Genomic DNA, 16,638 nt, shown 5'->3' with positions numbered 1-16,638 from the left:
CTGAGTGAAAAGCTGTCTAGACAATTCAAAGGTGTGTATGGATTCCATATGGGCATGCCCGTCCTTAAAATCTTAAATCCTGTTTCGATTAAGGCCATCATTTTTGTTTTCTTTAAAACTCAGAAGAAGCATCAGCCATGGTTTCAAATATAGGTATTAGCTGTTATTGTATCTACTTAACCATCGGTGGTAAGAGAAAAATATTTTAGAAAAAATCAATTTTTTAAAAGAAAAATGAGGCAAAACCATCAATGCAGGTTGATCAGGCATATCTGTACCATAGTTTGAGGAATTGGTATCGTATTGGTATTGGTGGATCGGTACAGACAAGGATATAAATGTAGAAATTTTTTTTTAAAAGAAACAGGGGTAAATCTGTTCAATCCGGAGAGACCAATTGAATCAGTATCAGTTGAGACCGATAACAATATCGATATTGATTACTAAAACCATGATTGGTACCAGTATTGACCGAGACTAATACCAATACCAATATTTAAAACCATGGCACCAGCAGCATGACAGTGACAATTGCTAGAATCCAGACATTCTGATTCCTACAATTCCACAACTACCCCAACCCCCAAAACCCATAAATAAAAAAAAATCCAAAGTATTTTGTTCCTTTGGCTTAGGTCAATGTCGAGCCTGAAACAAAATTCAATTTTGGTTTCTCTATTTCATATGAAACAAATCATGTTCTTCATGTAAATAGTTGACTTTTATATTCTACACAATTTATTTGTTTCTCTCATTTTTTTTTCTAATCCAAATGTGGTCTTAGACATTTCTCATAGACTCGATGTGAAGAGAATAATTTCAGTGTTCATGAATATGGTGCTTTCATAGTTTGGTTTTTTCTACCAAATGGTAGGAATTGTAGGTTTGTCAACATCGCCAAATCAAAATGAGACTTCACATGGTCCAAGCAACACTATTCAATATTCCACACTGGGCTTCAATCTATCAACTTCAATCCAAGCCCAGTCTTATGGGCCACAAAGACAGGCCCAACCCAGGTCTGGATCTTGTACCAAGTATAATCTCAGATAGTGTATTGGAGGGCAAGGATCCATGTTGTCGATCCGATCTAGCTGTGATTTTTTTGGTTTCTCGGGCTGTCTCTTTTCTCTTATTTACTTTCTTTTCTCATTTTGTTTCTTTTTTTTTAACTCTGTTTTGAAAGGATCCATGTAGCCGACCCCATTCAATTAGGATAAGGTTGAATTTGTTGTTACTGTTGTTGGTTAAGTTGCGGAGTTTGAATGGCCCGGTCTGCCAATTGTCATGATCCTTGGAAATTTACTAGTGTCAAACCCTAGCCTGAACTGGTAAAACCATATCAAACCAATCGAAAAAGCCCAAACTGAACCGTATCCTTGTTAATGGTGTAGCTTTTTAGCGATGAAGCCTTTGAAATTCTGAAAATAGGTTATGAGGAAGAAGGAAGAGTCCTTGGGAAAGAAATCGCCTTTGTTGGTAAAATTACATAATTAACCATGATAATGCCAAAGTTTGCTTATATTGACAATTTAAAGCTCAAAACTTAAATGACATATTACCCTTATTTTGAGCTGCTACCTTGTTATACATAGGGACATTTATGGGATCGTGGTTCGTGGATATGGCAGACGAAGACGAGTTAGTTTTGTAGGAAGTGAAAGTTATTTTACAATTATACCCTTTCTATCTATCTGATTTGGAATGTCAAGCTGACATTGATGAAATGACTTATTTACCCACAAGACGACCAAAAATGGGGAAGTATGCTCTTTACATGGTCCAAGCACCACTATGCAATATTCCAGACTGGGCTTCAATCTATCAACTTCAATCCAAGCCCAGTCTTATGGGCCACAAGGACAGGCCCAACCCAGATCTAAATCTAAAGTAAGGCTATACGCCACGGAGTTTGGATAGCTCGGGTTGCCAATTCCCACATCATTAGTCTTGCACTTTGTGATGTCGTCAAACAAGCAACGCCAAGATTAATGATTCTTGGAAATTGAGGGTGTCGAACCTAATCGTACTGAAAATCGGCCGACAACAAACCAAACCGATATAAAATCGATACCAACTCGAAAATCATGAAAAACATATTTCTTCCTATAATTAGGTATATATATACATTGTAAACCAAATCTAAATTGGACCAAGCCCGATATTAGACTGATAACAAACCAATACGAGGAAACCATGATAAACTGAATCCAAATCAGACCAAAACCAAATCTTCCTTTACTGGTTTGGTTTTGGATTAACCCATTCTCACGCCAAAACCAATTTAGCCTGATCGAAACTGAACTGTACTGGCCGATTGACACGCCTACTTGGAATTTGCGGAGGGTGGAGATAGATGATCAGGGTTTCTGGGGATGGAAGTTAAACTTAGTTTACAATTATACCCCCCTTTCTATTTGTCCGACTCAGAATAACAAGCCGACATTGATTAAAAGGACAATATCCTAAATCTAGGAGATAAGAAAAAAAAGTTACCAGACAAGTAGATTTACGAGATAAAGTAAAGAACTAAATTTCCCTCCACCCATAGAGGAGGGTTCACCCACCATCCTAGGGTTTTAGAATGTTCCTGACTACCTCCTCAATATCCTTTCCTACTCTCTCCAGCTCCGTGGTGAATCGGATCCCATTTATCATGGGTGGAGAGAAACTCGATCCGTGAAGGACCAAGTTTCCCTTCATCCATAGAGGATGGTTCACCCACCATCCTAGGGTTTTAGAATGTTCCTAACTACCCGCCCGATACCCTTTCCTACTCTCTCCTGTCCTGCGGTGAATCGGATCCCATTTACCATGGGCAAAGGGAAATTCGATCTGCAAAGGACCAAGTTTCCTTCCACCCATAGAGGACGGTTCACCCACCATCCTAGGGTTTTAGAATGTTCCTAACTATCCTCCAGATATCCTTTCCTACTCTCTCCTTCCCTGCGGTGAATCGAATCCCATTTACCATGGGCGGAGGGAAACTCGATTCATAAAGGACCAAGTTTCCCTCCACCCATAGAGGACGGTTCACCCTCCATCCTAGGGTTCACAAATCCCTCCTAAATGTAAAATAAATTGAAACGTACCTAATTCTTTTTCTTATCTTGGAGAGCTAGAAAATTGCCCTTGATGAAATGCTTTTTTTACTCTTTTTTTTTTTATCAACCAAAAAACCCTTGAATCTACTCGAGTTTATGGTTCAAGCCCAAGGGAAAACTCCGATTATACGAAGCCTCTACCCCACCCCGTATAACGCTTCACTCGTGAGGACTTGAATTTGGGATTCTGTGACCGAAGCAGATCGTCCTAAACGAGCCAAGCAAACCCACGGGGGATAATGATTTTTTTACTCTGAAAACAACCCCGAGAGGAGAAAACATAAGGAAGGGGGGCAATGTAACTATGTAAGGGGAAGAGACACTCATTTTGTAATGGGTGGGTGATAAATCAACCGGACCCATTATAATTTCAGTTACATATCCCTTAATGCTTTACTGTCTAGACTTGCAAGTTGTTTCCTGGCAATTGACAATAATGTTTTTTTGTGGCTTTGAAAACAACAGCAGTTAATGCATTTGGTGGTGGTGGTGGAAAGCGACACCGCGTCCATAAACTCTGGGTCAGACTCGAGGGCACTCATACACTCTGGTGGAAGGCTCACCTCCAAGTCCACACTTCCTACTCCGTGGCGCCCTGGGTATGAAGACACTTTCCCATCAAACTTATTTGCAAACCCACTTCGAACAGCCTCTGCCTTTCCCCACCCAAAATCACACCCGTACATGTTGAATCTGGGTGAGCTCCCCATCATAACACTGCAAGGATCCAAGAAAGTGCTCAGCTGGTGAATGAAAGGACTCGCCATCCACCCCCGCACTTTACTGTCATTATGCCCACTTTACTGTCATTATGCCCATTCACAGCCTCGTGCAATAGCCATGCTGCCCACCCAATTTCATGGCTGAGCAGTTCTTCGACTGTCACGGTTGCGCTCACAGTCTGAACGCAGTTTCCAAAGTAGTCCGGTGATAATGGTGGGTTCAGTCTTGATCTATTATTGATGGCCAACTTGCAACTTGTTTTCTGGTGACTGGGTAGATGACGGCGTGCCCGTGTCACACATCTCCAGACAAGTGCAGACAAGGCCTGGAAGGAGGATATGGTGCTGTTGTTGGTTTTGCATTCTTCGTTGGCCTTACCTTTTAGCTTCGCAATGGATTGTGGTGAGAAATGGAAAAACCTCTCTCTAATCACCACAGGTGGCTTGTACCTGTCAATGAACTCATCATGGTTAGAGAAAGGTAAATTGATTATAGGGCCATGGCCATCGACAGACCACCGTTTGAGGACTGGTGGGCGTGAGATGCTATCATTCTATCCCTTGAACATCCTGCAAACCTAAGCCCATGCATTGAAGAAATGCCAATAAGAAGTCCCATCACCGATGCTATGGTTGAAGGAGCATGCGATGAAAATTCCATCCAGTAACTCTGTTACCTGCACAGCCACCAAAGGTAAGGTGTGGCCATCTAGGTTGACAGTTTCGTCTAGCAGAAAGAATGATTGGACGATGGGATGAACGTCAATGGAGGAGAGGATATCTGCCATGGTCACATCTGCAACAGCATGGGCAAAATCCACTCCTGGGTTGTTCTTAAAATCCAGAGAAACAGAGTAAGAATGTGGGTTTTCTTGTTTATGAGTGACGAGGCGGCCGGTCAGGGGAAGGAAGTGAACAAGGGTGCGGGAAAGGGAATCCTTAAGGTGTTCGATGATGGTAATGGAAGGGTTTTTGGTTGGGGGAGGTTTGGGAAAGAGAAGACCCTTTTGGGTGGGATGTACGGAAAGCATGGAGAGATCCCATGGGTTCAAGTGGAAAGGCTGATTTGATTCTTCTGGAATGCTTTCTGGTTTGATTGAGCATCTTGAGATGTGTTGAACGGCTGGATAACTTGCCATCAATTACTGGTTCGATATTCACTTGCTTTACCAAAACAGAGTGATACGATGCTCTGTTTGCCTTCCCCTATATAGGATGAGCAGTTTTTCACTCTTTTCTGCAACTTCCTGAGTGCAGGTAGGTAAGGTTAGAGTGCTAGATTAATTAAGAATAAAATAGAGAACTAGGAGGGAAAAACTGAAGAATATCAAAGAATAAAAAGGAAATACTGGGGAAGCTCTCCACCTCCGTAGAAGGTTTTTATGCTGCAGCGAACATGCTTCACGTCCTTTGAAGTCTTTTTAATCCCACTTATTGATCTAGTTAACCTCGCCACCTCCCCAACTACCTTATTTACTTCTCCTCCTCGCTGGCGGATTAAGCGGGATTGGGCACCGTGAGAACTAGATCGGGCTAAAGGCCTTTTTGGACCTTTGATGTTCTACTGTCGCTTCTCATTCCCATTTTCCCTTCTCCCTTCATCTCCTAAGTTGTTCCTTTCTTGTCTCTGCACTGAGACGTTGTTTTCTCCTCTTTTCCCGCTTGATGAGCCTCCTACCATACTGGGACATGCTCTTCTTGCTTTTGTTGGATTTTCTGTTAATTTGATTCCATTTTTGGAGTCTTGCTATTTCTGGTTTTACTCTTTCGTTGTGCTTTGTCTTTCTACTTGGTTTGATCCTTTTTGTGGGGTCTTGCCAGTGTTACTATATTTTCTTGCATTCATGTATGCCTGTTGCTGTTTCTCTATGTTTCCTCACAGCTCTCTTCGGGGATCGGCTGGTTCTGCTATTCGACGCCCATACCGAAGCCGTCGCCGGTTGGATTTTGGGATGAGTTGGACTACTAATTCTAATCGCACCCGATCTGTTGAGGAGAATTCCATGGATTCTGAATGGACACTCAACTAGGAGGTTTTAGCCGCAGGAGTTAATGGGAAAATTAAATCAGTCCAGCTTCTACACCCTGGACCACCCGGTGTTGTTTGGATTCTCTGTTGGCCTGCCGAAACCTTCACCAGATTCGCTTTGCAGTCAATTTCTTAGGCTGTGGGCTCCTCTTGGTGTCACTGACATTACTTGGATAGCGGAAGGGATGTTCGTTGTCCATGTATCTTGTATGGCAGCGCGAGATTTGCTGATCTCCATGTGTCCCTGGTGGTGTGAGCAAACCCTAATACACTTGGTACCTCATGCTTTGGATGATGTCCTCTATGCTAACGAACGGGAAAATATCAGTGTGTGGATTCAAGTCAGCCCAGTGCCAGTAGAAGCTTTCTCGTATGACACTATCAAACAAGCTATGTCCTGTGTGGGAAAGGTGGTGAATATGTATCTCAAATTTGATCTTGGGCTGCCCAACAACGTTGCTCGTGTCAAAGTTAGCATCCAGTGGAAACGGCCGGTCTGTATTCACTCCAAAATTCGAAATAACAGGGGTGATCTTCTTCCGGTTACTTTAACATACGAAGCCTTTCAAATATGTGGCCTCTGTGGAAGGCTAAGCCACACTACGTACTAATGTATGCCCTTATTCTGCCGGTTTGAAAAGCACTGTTGTTGATCCTCCGAGGGGTCTCTTTGATAATGCAATTATGAATCCACTGTTGATGAATCTCACTGGCTTAGAGGACTTATCTTCACCAACAAAGGAAGCTACTTGCTCTGGTTCTACTTTTGTGCATCACCTCTGGTTCTACTTTTGTGAACCCTCCGGAGCCGATAATTACTGAAGTACGAGAAGACTCATCCTCGGCTGCTGCTGATCATGGACTTGTGATTGCTGAGATGGACTGGGAAGTTTCTGAATTGGACACCACTGGGATTGGTCTAAATGCTGGGTGTTTCGATCATGATGTTTCTTTGCCTGTGGTTGTCTTGCCCTCTGAAGAAACTACGGGTAGAGATAGTATCTCTCCTCCAGACGACTTCATCTCGTCTCTGCTTGAGGAACCCAACTCTGTCCTCCTCCCAGTGGATCTCTCTTTGATGGCCTTTCCTGTTGGTTCTTCTATGGCTTCTGGATCTTCTCTTGTGTCTAATACACCGCCACCTTTGGATCTGGACCCCTGTTTTGGGGTCACTTCCAACCCGATTGATTCGGTTGAGGATGTCGGCCAACTCAGCTTCTTTGATGGGAATCCTGTTGATGGACCCACTCCCAAAAAGCTAAAATTCTCCCCTGCCCCTGTTGCTCCTTCGCTGGCTCGCGAATTTTTAGACTTCCGGGTGGCACTTGAAAGTGCATTATCTCAGTCCTATGACCCTTCATCTTTCTTTACTTTGGTGCTTGACTGGCTCCACGAGAGGCGAACTGACTTTCCCAGAGGTCCCTCGGTTCCTATCGCTCGGCCTATTTTCTCGTCTAGCCTTGATCATGGTTCCACGGTGGCTCCGGTCTCACTTAATCCGGTCAGTCTTCTTACTTTATCTCGGTATTTCTTTAATTATTATTGTGTTTTCTTTCTAGTGCTGCTTTGTCTTGCATACTGTATCTGGGACCTTAATCGTCGTGCCCTGCGTCATTCCTTTGTGGCTAAAAAAATATACCGTTTCTGTATGTATTTTGCTCCTCTATTTGCTTGCTTAACTATGTTATTGCTTGCTTGGAATATCCGGAGATTAAATAATAAATTTTCTTACAAATGCCTTGATTTCCACCTACAAAAACTTAAACCTGAAGTTGTGTTCCTATGTGAAACTAAATGTGTGAACCATGAAAGCTTGCAGCATAAACACCCGTTTACAAATTATGTGTCTGTGAAATCTCAAAATAGTATGGGTTCCCATGGAAAGAACGGGGGATTATGTGTCAAGTCTCAATCTAGATGTAATAAATATTGTCACATAGAGGTATGACTAGGACAATTACACATCATCCCAACACCTACCAGGATCGTAGATACAGTGTCCCGAGCCACAGTCCACCCTGTCATCATATCTTGATAACAGAAAGGAACGTACAAAAAGAAATAAATCGTTCCAGATACAGAGTTAGCTAAAGCGAAATTAAATTAAATCATGTGAAATTATAGAATATCGGTTCTCTAATGATAACACATTACAATTCTAACATAAGTAACCATTCATTACTCTTCCTATACATAGACATACAGTTTATACATGATTATGGAATGAAGACAGAAATTAAATAATAAATAATCGCCACAAGGACACCAATCTTGGGTGTACATCTACATCCAAGTCACAACCGCTGGTCCCACTTGATTCACATCAAACGGTGCTCATCCAAGTAGTACCTCCTGCATAATCAACTAAAAAGGGGTTGTGCAACGGGGTTAACTACACTAGCAAGTGAGGGAGCAAAGGGGAATGCACATACATCATACAATCAATATCAATCAGAATGATGCATATTAATGTTAGATTCATGTTTCACCTAACACACAATTCTATCGGTCAAGTATATGCTACTGTGATAACTCGGGAGACACTGAGGGTCACATATCCTATCGCCCCAGTGAAACCTCAGTTATCACGAAGGGACCTGCACCTGTAGAAGCCATCATGACCACCCATTGGCAAACCCCGATAGCCATCACTACCCCTGTCCTAGCCTCTCCCACCTCCACAGACCACAGGTGCTCACACTATCTAACACATAAACCCCTGTTGGCAAAGGTCGTAGCATAAGGGAACAAGCATCCTAGCCGCAGATATACTATATGCAGGTCCTATCGTCCCGAAAGGTATTCCGGGTGTATCAACGTCTCATTCCATCTAGTACCCGGGTACCAGCACGGCATGACACATACATATTAGGATGGCATATAACAATTTTCATAATTTAAATAAATTGGGGTTCCGGTATCGGCACACCCGGCACCGTAGCCCGATACAATGGTGAGCATGCTACAATGGTGAGCATGCTATCATATTCATAACAAATCACATTTGGATAATAATGCAATGCTCACGATGCTTATAAATATATACTAGCATGCTTAAGGTTAACAATTATATAATATTCAAACCCAACAAAATCACCCAGAACCCACTGTGGGGTTGACATGAATCTCACTTGGGCTTCCCGCCAACCATCGAGTTGGATAGCCTAGGAATACAAAAACAATCATTAAAGCATGCAAAGAAGGGTCCCATACTAGGCCCACAAGGCTAAAATCAGATTTCAACCAAGACAGCACGAGCGAACTCATGGGCGGTCTCAGCAGAGGTGAATCCTCCCTTGACTCCGTTCAGGCCAAAGGATAAAATCAGAGCGAGCAGATCTTCTTACTTGAATCCGGTCGCTGATCCGTTCGACATCTGAGACAACCATAAAGGGGAGCGGATCCAAGGGCGGATGTGCTTCTTGGGTCCGCCCCTGCATCCGTTCAATTTCTGAGACCGACCCGAGAGCAACAGGCCCCAGGCGGAGGCAAACAGAGTGAATCCATGCCTTCGTCCACTCAGGCCAATATACATGGTTTGTATTGGGTGGACTGACGGGCGGTACCACGATAGATGGATCCGGTCGTTCGTCCGTCGGCAGTCTCTTCCGAGATTGCAGAGGGCTTCAGCTCCGGCTTGAAGCTTGGAGCTCCTTAGCACCTCAGGGTCATGGGGTGGGTGTCTAAGCCTTCCTAGGGTCACTCGATCTTAGGCTCACCTTATGGATCCAAGATCCTACAAGGTTTGGGTCTCACATTGGTCCAAGGGTTGGGTTTCAAGGTTCAAACCATGGATTCATTAGCCATGGCTGCAATTGCAGCACTTAGAGGCCTAGGTCATCATTCATTAGAGCTCCCAACTAGGGCCGAGCTTCACCTTGAGTCCCAAATGAAACCCTAGGTTAGCCTTAGCTCAAGAAACCAACAAAACAAAGAGAAATGGGGGAGAGCTAGGTTTGGGGAGCTTACATTGGTGAGCTTCCTTCTTCCAGCCACTCTCTCCATCTCTTCTCCTCCTCTTTCTCTTCTCCTTTGGGTCCGGCCAGCTTGGGAGGAGGTGTGAAGCTGCCAGCCATCTTTGCATGGTTTCCACCTTCTTCCCTTCCCCTCCTATTCCTCTTCTACTTCTACTTCTCCTTCTTCTTTCCTTCTCCTCCTTCTCTTGTCTCTTCTCCTCCACGGTTTATGGGGGAGGGGGAGAGATAAGTGAAAGAGAGGGTTTTCCTATCCTTTAAGGGGTTAGATGGGCTTTAGAGTGTGTTTGGTTTAGGTACCCCAATCACTTAGTGGCCCTAGGTCTTTAAATGGGTTGTGGTTTAGGTCTTAGGGCTTGTTTGGCCTTAGGTATAACCATTAGGTCCATTAGGTCATGTTTGGGGGCACTCTAAGTCCATAAGACTTAATTGTCCACTAGGGTCTGTTTGGTCTAGGCCAGGGTGTATAAAACCCATTAATTACCTAAGTTAGGCCTTGTGGGCCCACTTTCATGGCCTACTCAACCAAGCAAAGGTGAGGGCAGGGGCCCATAAGGTCCAAAGTTTCAATTAGGGTGTCTAGGCCATGGGGATGTGGGTCCCACAGGAAAATAATTTAAAAAAGCTGATGACAGCACGAGCGGATCCTCGAACAAATTCAACAAGAGTGAGTCCGTTCGTGACTCCGGTGCTGCTGTCATTGCCCAAACTTCAAGGAAAGTTGTGGGGCTTTGGCCTACACTTCCAAGTCTTCGAGGGGGTCCTTTCTACGGTATTACCAGTTCAAGGTCATCAGTGTTGACCATAGCCATAAGGCATTGCCCTTTGGGTAAGGTCTGGATTGCCCCGGGAGATGAGGGGATTTTTAGGGTACGAGTGTAACATTATGGGTTCTAGCCCAACCCCATGTGAAAATCTTAACTTATACTGCTATGGATAATACTTTTAGACTCTCTTCATCTCTGATTGCAACTCAGTGCAGTTCTGATTGATTTGTATCTATGCGCCCCACAGCCAATGGACCGCCTACATTTCTGAAAAAGGTTGTTGAGTTTTCTTAGGACCTTGGATCATCCCTTCTGCATTATTGGAGATTTTAACGAAATTCTTAATGCTTCTGAAAAGTTGGGGGGGTCCCAGTTCCACCTCTCTAATTCTGGCTCAGTTCTCCAAGATATCATTTATGAGCTTTCCCTAGATGAAGTGGTTTTGCCTGGATCAAAATTCATCTGGTCCAATAGACAAAAACCCCCAAAACTCATCAAAGAATGCTTAGACCAAGCCTTTGCCAACAACACCTGGTTCGATCAGTTCCCTTTTACCTCACTCTCTAAACTGTCCCCTCTCGGATCTTATCATAATCCCATTCTCCTCTCGACTTCTGGTAATCGCCCAACCTACAGAAAAGTGTTTCATTTTCATCAAGCTTGGGTGCATCACCTTGATTTCTCCTCCTTCTGTCGATCCACCTGGAATTCTTTCCCCAATGACCACCTCAGTCACAAACTCTCATCTCTCTCTAATTCTTTGAAAAAATGGAACAAAGAGGTCTTCGGACATGTGTCCACTTTGAAAAATCAACTGTTTTCTTCTTACTTTACTATATCTAATGGGACTTCTCTTGATTTTGACCTTCTAAAAGTTATTAATAGGAAAGTGGGTTGGATCTTCGATGCCGAGGAAACTTTCTGGCTGCAGAAATCTAGACACTGTTACATCAAGGATGGTCGAAATACCAAATATTATCATTCTATCACCAAGACCAATTTAAGGAAAAGGAGGATTGATTTCATCTGGAATGAACATGGGCAAACGGTTGATGATCCTAAAGCTATTGCTAATGTTTTTGCCAACTTCCTCAAAGACTTGTTCACTTCAACCAACCCTTTAGATGCTAGTTTTGTTGAATGCCTTTTCCCCTCTGCCTTCCCCTGTGGGGAGTTGGATTCTCTTGTTTCTGTTCCTACCTTAGATGAGGTTAAAAATGTTGTGTTTTCCATTAGGCCTTTAAAAGCACCTGGAATTGATGGCTTTAATGCCAAATTTTTTCAAAAGTTTTGGGATCTAGTTCACATGGATTTACTAAATTTAGTTCTAGATTTTTTAAATTCTGGCCATATTCCCAATGGAATCAATCATACTTTAATCTGTTTGATCCCGAAAGTGAAAAATGCTACGTTTGTTGGCGATTTTAGATTCATAAGCTTATGTAATGTAACTTATAAGATTATTGCTAAACTTATGGCCACTAGACTCAAGGGTATACTCCAATCTTTTATTTCCCCGTTTCAGCCAGCTTTTATCCCTGGGCGGCAAATCAATGACATCATTAGAGCACAGGAAATCTTCCACTTTCTTAATCATACTCGTGGTAAGCTGGGATTTACTTCCATCAAAATTGATATGTTTAAAGCCTACGATAGGATAGAATGGGATCTTATAATTTCTATTTTTTATTTTCTAGGGTTTGGTGAAAAATGGGCCAAATTAATTTTTGCTTTAATATCTTCGACCCCCTTTTCCATTAAGGTGGATGGTAGCCCTTTTGAGAACTTCCATGCATCCAGGGGTATTCGACAAGGATGCCCTTTGAGCCCTCATCTGTTCATTGTGGCCATGGAAGTCCTTTTTCGACTTCTGTCTGCTTACCGTGACCTAGATATGTTTCATGGTATCAAGATTTTCAGGTCTGCTCCTGAAATATCCCATCTCCTCTTTGCTGCTGATATATTCATCTTTTGTCAGGCAACCCCCGATGATCTCCTAACCATAAAAGCAATCCTAGATCTGTTCTCTGATTTCTCTGGACAAGAAATAAATTTGTCCAAAAGTGGCATTCATTTTGGCAGAAATGTGCCTAATGATACTAGACAATCCCTCTGTTCCCTCATTGGCATCAAGGAAATGGCAAAAGGATTCTATTTATTTAGGCACTAATCTGTTTCATGGCAGGTCCAAAGATATGGAATTTGAGAGGGTGATTGCTAGAATGCAAAGGAAGCTTGCATCCTGGAAAATTAATCATTTATCTTACGCCGGTTGCAGTGTGCTTATTCAATCTGTGCTTACCTCAACCCCGGCGTACCTCATGAATTGCTTTAAGTTCCTGCTTAAAACCTGTAGCAAAATTGATTATTTGTGTCTTAACTTTTGGCTGGTAAATTGTAGTAGGAACAAGAAGAAAACTACTCTTATCTCATGGGATAAAATGTGTACCCCCAAGTTCTCCGAGGGATTGGGCTTCCGTAAGGCTGAAATCCATAACAAAGCTCTTCTCCTTAAGCTCAGCTGGAGACTAATCACTGAACCCTGCTCTTTGTGGGCCAGAGTGCTCAAAGGCACGTACTTCCCCAAACTTTCGTTCTTTGACCCCTCCACTAGGACTAGGAAAGGCTATTGGACTTGGAATAGCATCTCACATCTTATTCCTGATCTGGAGAAGATAGTGATTTAAAAAATTGGTAATGGCAATACCACTTTCTTTTGGTTCAATAAATGGGTTCCAGCCTTATCAGGTAATCTATCTACCTCAAATACTTTTTCGATAAATCACTCTGACAAAACATTGTTAGTTAGTTCTTTTTTACAAGGTACTAGTTGGCACTCAGAACTTCTTAATAATTGCATCCCTCCCATATAGTCTTCTCATAAACAGTCTTTGAATATCACTGATTCTGAGGATAAGTGGTGGTGCATAAAAGCCAAAAATGGTACCTTCCCCACTAAATTAGCAACTCATGAACTAACCTCAATTTCTAATTGTAGACACCACATTTTGACACATTGGAAGTGTGTCTAGGCAATGATGGTCAAGGACGTAACTCGTGTGGTGACTGAATGGCAAGAATTATCAAATTATCCCTACCCCACTTTTTGTAACCAAACTGTCCCAAATAGAGCCTAAACCCCTAACATAGCCGTATTTAACCATTTAAAGTTCACATTTGAAGTTTCACCCAAATCCAACACCTTTCATGAAAATGACCGTTTTGCCCTTGGCACGGTTCTCGGTATCTGGACCACCCGATTTAGTCCGAAATACTTTGGATGACCTCATTTGGTCATATTAAGTTTTCACGTAAAGTTTCGGCCAAATCGGGTAATTTTTGTGAAAATGACCGTTTTGCCCTTGGTATGGTTCTTGGTACCCGAGCCACCCGATGTGACCTGAAATCATTTGGATAACTTTATTTGGTCATATTGTGCTTACACGTAAAATTTCATGTAATTTTGGTATCATTTGGACCTTGATCGGTGTGAAACACCATTTATGTGTTTTCCTCGATATCCGTGCCATTTTTGGGCAAAATCCAACCATATCTGTCACACGGCTGAAAAGTACGGGTTGAGACCTTCGCGGCAATATGTGGCACGTCAAAATCGGCCACACGGATTGGAAGATATCAATATTTGAATGTGGGCCTTTAAAATGGAATCTTTAAGAAAGAGAGAAAAATAAAATAAAAAGTTGACCGACCCGAGTCATACCGGATTGACCCGACCGGATCAACCCGGCCTGACCCGACCCACCTGAACTGTCGGCAGGGGACAAAGCCCCACCATTTAGGCTGAGCCACACAAGACCCATCACCCATGCCCACCTGCCCAGTAGGCCTAGGCGCACGCAAGCCTAGGCTGCGTAGCAAGCCTGGCCACACGCAAACCAGCCCATCACTCCTTATCCTAGCCATTAATGTACCAGGGGTCTTTGAGACCTTTCCTCGAACACTTTTTTCCTATAAATAGGAGGTGTTTTATAGAGGTTAGGGGCAGAGGAAAATTAGTAAAAAATTACCTTCACGTAGTCCTTGATCCCCTCTTTCCATCCATGGTTTTCTTATCCATAAGTTATGCTCCATTACCGATATAAAATTCCGTAAATACCCCTTCTTCACCACTCTTGCCATTCGGAGCAACCACACTTGGAGCGGCTTTGGGAGGTTTCCGACGATACTTACAGTCAAAAAAAGGTTACTCAAGCTGAGCCCAGGCACTTCCACGCTTCAAGGGTATTTTTCCATATTTTTTACTTGTTTCTAAGTATTTGTTTTGATTTTCTTTACAACAAAGGTTGTTTTTCAGTTATAAAAATGTTAAAAATAATTCAAGAGTGATAAAAATATGAAATTTTTAGGGATGATGCTTGTCACTATGTTTGACATTCATTAATTTTCTCAAGCTCCAAATCATTTTTTTGTGATATTTTTGCCCTTGTAAAGGATTTCGGATTATGTAAAATCTGAACATGTGGGTGGGTATTTGGACAAAAGTGTTATGACCATGTTAAAGATCATGTTTTGATTAGTGGGAATGGGCTCTGGTTTTATCCAATTCGGATCTGTGATGGGGATTTTGTATTTTTCTTTGTTTTCCCTTCTTTTTTAGCATTTTAGAAAATATTAAAAATAATATAAATGCATAAAAATTCACAAAAAAATTATGGAATGCATATTCCATCATGCTTGATTTTATGGAATCATTATCCACTGACATGCATGTTTGATAGTGTAAGTACCGCGGTCCTTCGGGACGAAGGTTTCCTCTGCCCTCGCCCTTTGTGGTATATGACGACATCGGATTTTGGGAGATACATGTGTGTGTGTATGGATGTGGATAACATTGTCAATGTATGATATCGATAAATGGGGGATTGGGATCATGCATTAAAATATGCTAATACAATGAGAAGTCGCCACCTAGGGTTAGGGCCTAGGACCCATTAAGTGTAGCCCTACCCGTGGTGAGCGGAATCGGGCTACGTGACTCCATATGGTCCAACCAAAGGTTTAGGTAAGCGGTCAGGTTACGAGTGTGGGAAGGTGTTAGGCACCCACCTCACCCGGTCGAAGCCGGTCTCTATGTGTTAGATGCTACATAAGGACGAATGTTGTCTCTCTCTTATTACGGGGATGGGGGATATTATGAACTACATCCAGATGCTATGAATTGAACTAAAGCATAATAAACTACATTATATATGTGAAAAATACGGACTAAAATGGTAAAATCTGAAAGGACTACATTGGATCAACAAAAATGCAATAATTATACCTGTATGGTTGTATGCCCCTGGCTCAGGGGAGATGGACGAATGGACCGACGTTGCTTCTTTCTCGGCAGAGTAACGGCTCTTTCGGGTGATTTGGAAAAGAGTAAACAGACAGAATAACGTCTGTAACAAAGGAGTTTCGATGGTTATCCGTACACAGACGGGATACCAAAGCCAAGGAGCCAAAGCGCTCTATACTCATAGGGACAATCGAAGGATCTGTCCGCCACAAGAAAACTTCAAGCACTCACACACTCATGAAAGAAGGAAGGGAAATGAGGGTGAAAAAAGGGGGGAAAAGAGGCTAGGAATCACTTGGGGAGGGTCTCTCCACCCAAAATTCCTTGGAAAATGTGGGAGGGGACCCTCCTATTTATAGGGAGGGACCCTTTCTCTCTCCTGGCTGGATAAGTCCTCCACGGCGCCGTGGGGGACTTTTCCACGGTGCCGTGGGTGACGTCAGCAGGCTGATGTCACACCCCCTCATGGTACCGTGGAAATCCGGTACACATCCCCACGGTGTCGTGGGAAGGTGCCCATGGTGCTGTGGGAAGGCGTCCACGGCGTCGTGGGAGCGCAGTGCCATTTTTCCTTGTTTTTGGGTCTAAAATGGGCCATTTTGTGCTCAGCATGGTTCTTGGTCTTATGGGTTAGGTATCTTTGGGTCTGAAAAGAGGGAGAGTGCGTCGTCCATCGTCCATGTCCCGTTGTCATCATTGTCAATCAGGGGGTGACAAAAAATCAGCGTCTACAGATAGTT

At 42.9% G+C, this 16,638-nt stretch overlaps 1 pseudogene; it reads right to left on the bottom strand.

Moving 5' to 3' along the window:
- Positions 1-3,478: 3,478 nt before the first annotated feature.
- LOC122659056 lies at positions 3,479-4,977 on the bottom strand (annotated as a pseudogene).
- Between the last annotated feature and the right edge of the window lie 11,661 nt (positions 4,978-16,638).

This window comes from Telopea speciosissima, chromosome 4, assembly GCF_018873765.1.
Source record: "Telopea speciosissima isolate NSW1024214 ecotype Mountain lineage chromosome 4, Tspe_v1, whole genome shotgun sequence".
NCBI lineage: Eukaryota > Viridiplantae > Streptophyta > Magnoliopsida > Proteales > Proteaceae > Telopea > Telopea speciosissima.
The sequence above is the reverse complement of the archived record's forward strand: the minus strand, read 5'-3'. Positions and strand labels throughout refer to the sequence as shown.